This window comes from Lissotriton helveticus, chromosome 4_1, assembly GCF_964261635.1.
Source record: "Lissotriton helveticus chromosome 4_1, aLisHel1.1, whole genome shotgun sequence".
Taxonomy (NCBI): domain Eukaryota; kingdom Metazoa; phylum Chordata; class Amphibia; order Caudata; family Salamandridae; genus Lissotriton; species Lissotriton helveticus.
The window spans coordinates 603033234-603038250 of record NC_136063.1 but is presented as its reverse complement, the minus strand read 5'-3'; the positions used below and the strand labels follow the sequence as shown (position 1 = coordinate 603038250).

General features: G+C 48.1%; 1 pseudogene; it reads left to right on the top strand.

Moving 5' to 3' along the window:
• Nucleotides 1-2562: 2562 nt before the first annotated feature.
• LOC144829724 (28S ribosomal RNA) lies at nt 2563-4529 on the top strand (annotated as a pseudogene).
• Nucleotides 4530-5017: the final 488 nt, after the last annotated feature.

Below are 5017 nucleotides of genomic sequence, written 5' to 3'. Positions count from 1 at the left end.
CCCAGGGAAAACTCGGGGAAAAAAACAGCTGGAAAAAGACACCGGAAGAGGGACAACAGAGCACAGGTATACAGAAAGCAAAACACAGGGGCACAGAATGAGAAAAAACAAAAAAAAAAACAAAGTGGCACAGAGGCCAGGCGCAGGGGTACAGAATAAAAAGGGAGCGAGCAGTCAGGTGGCAAAAGCGGCAACGGAGGTTCAATCTACAGGGGGCTGCCTGGCGGATGGGGGGAGCGACCTGCCTGGTGACAGGGTCAGAGGTCGCTCTCTACCACCGCTTCGCAGCCTCCATATGAGGGCAGAGGGAGGGAGGAGCAGCTGGGAGGTGGGAGCGGGGTAGCCAATGGGAGTGAAGGGGGCGGGGCTGCAGGGGCTCAGCGGCGGGGGAGAACCCGGGGAAAACTCGGGGAAAAAAACAGCAGGAAAAAGACGGCGGGAGAGGGACAACAGAGCACAGGGATACAGAAAGCAAAACACAGGGGCACAGAATGAAAAAAAAAAAAGTGGCACAGAGGCCAGGCAGGCCTTAGGACAGGGTGCTTTGTATTTAAAAAGTTGGACATGTACTTTTAAGTTTTACGTGTCCTTGTAGTGAACAATTCTCAAATGAGTTTTTCACTAATGTGAAGCCTAGTTCTCCTGTAGGATACAATTGGGTTACCTTATTACCTTATTACATTGAATAAGTGCTAACGTTTATTTTGAGAACAGGTAGAAAAGTCATGTTAGGTCTCAAAAGAACTGCAATTTAAATTCCTCTTTAATGGTAAAGTCGAATTATTAGTCACAATTCTGAAAATGCCACTTTTAGAAAGTTGACATGTTCTTGCCCTAACCATTTGGTGCCTGCAGCCTGTGTCCTGGGTCATGTGGCTGTGAATACTTGGCAATTGGCCTTTGTGTATTCCTCTCAGACAGTGAAACAAAGGGGGACTAGGTGTCAGCAGGATGGGCCATCTTGCTCACTTGAATTTTAAAGGGGCTGACTCAGCACACTCACAAAGAGCTTGACACCAGATATTTGTCGCCCTGGACTTCTTGGATCCTGGGCAGGGTAGGATGGAACATTCCAGAACCTGAAGTTTAGACGTTTCTACCACTTCAAAGGCTATCACCGGGTATATTAGACTCTCAGATCAACTCTTCAGTTCATTCCTGGACCTGCTGAGGACCCCTAGGTCCTCGTACTTCACAGGACTACACTGCTGCTTGAAGCCTGTTTGTCTATGGAAGACTGCCCTTCTGCTTGAAGCAAGCCTTGCTGCTTGATCCCAGGACTACCAGAGTGATTCCAAGGGCTATTTGACCTGCCCCCAGTTCGAGCTACAGGCACACAAAAAGCTCCAACAACTTGAACACTGTACCTGGACCCTGCCTGATGTGAGTCCTGTCTTACAAGTGACGCCTACCAAGTCTTGGTCCATTAGAACAAAGGTCAATAACTAAAACCTGGGACTTGGAAATCTTTCCCCAAAAAAGTGGCCTAGGAACCAACAAAAGGCTGAGACCTACCTGCTTGATGATCCGCCCAATGTACATGGTCAGATGCTGTTCTCTGAGGCAGCAAATCCTCGTCAGCGGGACCTCTTCGGAGGGATATGGGCCTTGTCTCCTGTACCCTGCTGCTTCATCCTACTGGAGATTTTTGTTTTCCAAAACAGTGACTAAGACTGAACAGAGAAATCTTCACCACAACTACGTTCATTGGTTCCTCAATGATAAACACATCTCCTTGTACACCGCTGGCTGCCTTGCCCTACTGTGCTTTTCATTCTCAGACATTTTTTGAAATGTTTTAAGTCCGAGGACTGGTCTAGACCAGGCCCAATCCACTTTGTGTCTCTGAACCGAGCTCCATTACGGACAGCCATAACTTTTTACTTTGCCCCGGTCTCTCATGACTACATATCCACAATAGGAGCTTCAATCTTTTAAATGTTATTTTTCACTAAAAGCTTATGAAAATTCACAACTCTGTGTCTGCTGCTTTGATGTAATTTGTTTTGATGTAATTTTCTTTATTACACTTACACTATTCTTCCAAACTGATGTAGGAATTTTACTATGTTACACAATGCCTCTACGTTAAGCCTGACTGCTGTGACCTGAGAGAAGCACTGAAGGAATGAATCTGCCCAGGAAAAACAAATTAACTCCAAGTGTCATAAGGCTGACCTGCTGTTCAAGCAACAAGGATTTGGAGGCTTCAAGAGGCCTTTTCTTGGAAGTGCAAACTGATCTGTGGCAACTTGACATGGACTGGACCCTGCTGTTGGCCTTTGGCTGACACCCTGTGAGTTCTTAAGTAGCTTTCCTGAGGTCCCGGGGACTTTAGAAATTAACTCCGGTTGTGGATTGGGACTTAAAGAAGCAAGTAAGAAGGTACAATATTTGACAGGACAAACCTGGTTGGTGTATTTGAAACACATTTCATGTTGATCAGTCTCAAATTGAACCTAGGTCCCAGTCACTGCAACCAGTGAGTATCACTTGGCTTTTTGCTTGTTGGAGCTATTTCTACCTCAAGCTAAGACTGTGACCTTAGATCAGATGTGGCAATCCACTGACAGTAAGTATATTCCTAAGCAGACTAAAGGAAACTACATAGAAATCCGTCAGGAACAGTGAGTGAAGAACACAATGACAAATCTCCACCCTGCAATGGGTGTGAGAAATGTGATGCACAGAAGATCAACTGCCCAGCATCACTCAGAAAACCCAAATCGTTCTGATCGAGGCGCATCCTGGGGATGTTTATTAGGGTGGTTGCGGCCCCCGGCATGCCTTGATTGGGTCTTCTTGACATAAAGTTGCTTGGGAATGCAGCTCAAGTGGGTGGTAAGCTCCATCTAAAGCTAAATACAGGTGGGAGACTGATAGCCAACAAGTACTGTAAGTGAAAGTTGAAAAGAACTTTGGAGAAAGACCTCAAGAGGGTGGGAAAACATTGAAAGGTAATGGGTGGGGTCCATGAAGTCCTAGCAGAGGAAGGTCAGCAACCCGGAAGGGTGTACGTCTGTGCGGAAACGTCTCTTGGGTGCATCCAGCCCTTGCAGAGTGCATTTACTTCTGGGTGGTGTGCCACGACTGTCTCTTGGTTGGGGGGAGGCTGCGGGGTAGCAGGGGGCTGTACGCTCTGGTGGAGAATGTTACAGCCAACTGGCAGCATCTTTGTCGTGACTGAGGGGCTAAGGGTAATTGGTCATTTCTATGCCCTCCACTAGCAATCACCCTGCTCCCTCTCAGGGTGCACTGGGTTGGGGTAGGGGATGTGGTCCCCTGCTCCTGGGACAACTGTTGACTGTTGTGGACTGTGCTCAGTGAGTTCTGACTGTATCATGCCTCTGGGCAGGAAAGCTCATGCCAGGCGCAAGGGGTCTGCAGTGATGTTAATTACCCACCTCACCTAATTTGACACATGGACCAAGGAATCTAACTGCATGTGTGAGTCAGAGGGTTGATAGAACCATGTGACCAATTGAAGATGAGGGCCAGGTGTGGGCAGCACGTGCCAGCTGAGGTGGGATTCTGCAATGGTGACACAGCTGGATAATCACCAGTTATTTTGCCCACTCTGTCTGGGAGATGAGCATGTGCGATAATAAATGAAAGATGGTGAACTATGCCTGGCAGGGCAAAGCCAGAGGAAACTCTGGCAGGGGTCTGTAGCACTTCTGATGTGCAAATCAGTCATCTGACCCAGGTCAAAGGGTGAAAGACTAATCAAACCATCTAGTAGTTGTTTCTCGCCGGATAGCTAGCACCCAGAACCCCCAGTGCATAGTGGGCCAGTTTTAGTAAGCAGAACTGGCTATACACGATGAACCAAATATCGGGTTAGGACGCCTGATAACAACACTCAACAGACCCCTGAAAAAACATTGGTGGTGATAGACAGGACGGTGGCCATGCAAGTCAGATTCTTCTAAGGAGTGTGTGACAACTCACCTGCTGAGGAAACTTACAGTAAAAATGGATGGAGCTGGAGTATTGGGCCTATACCTAGCCCTCACTTATGCTGAGTGCCATGGGTTGCTAAGCCACAAAAGGTAGGAGGGTCACTGCGGTATGCACGGAAGCCCAGTGCCTCAGTTTAGCCATGCGGGTGCTGGTCTTGGTGGTAGTAGTAAATATACAAACTGGAACTTTGAAGGCCAAAGAGGAGAAGGGTTCCATGTGAACAGCAATTGAAAATGGGTCAGTCAGTCCTAAGAGATGGCCCAGTGCCATTCAGAAGGGACTGGCAATAACGTCCATTGTCCTCGACTGACCAAAATGTGGCAGCGCAAAGGACATGGAGAAGTCGGTGCAAACCGCTGGGAGAGTTCTCTTTTCTTTGTGAAGGGCAGAACGCCCTGGAATTAGTTTTTCCTGAGAGATAGGCCCGAGCCTTGGAAAGAGTTGTGGTTCCAGTGTTGTCTTGTGAACACTGAGAGGACCTTGAGCATCCAGGGCAGATGGTATAAGTCTTGCACCGGACCATACCCATATTCACAGCAGTACTCCAAGGGGAACAGCCTCTGGCATGTTGGAACAATGTAAGTAAGGGGATTTGGTAAGTCACTTCCATAACTTTGGGATAATATTTGACCGCATCCATTGCCCTTTGTGCACTGCTTGTTCGTGAGGTACTCAGTGGTAAATAATTCATAGACAACTTCTTGGCCAGGGTTTTATAAGTAGCAGAGCAGCTACCTTGCTGCAGTCTATTTAATGGCATCCTCTGCTTCACACTTTTGTCTCAGCCCATGGGTACCAGTGTTCCCTGCCACCAGGCCGGTGGAAAAGATGGGGTTTGTGGAAAGCCATCTCCATCATGTGCTTCGTGGCATGGGGGCCTTCCCCCTTGCCCTGTGCACTAGGTTCATGGATGTGGGCACAATCCCTCACAAGTCAGCAGTATGACCAGATGGCCAGAGCTGGCACCAGTGGCATCACCTGGGTGTCTCAGGGAAAAAGTATCCTGAACACTGGCTTCATCTTCGGCTACCACTTGGGCACTCTGAACTCCAGG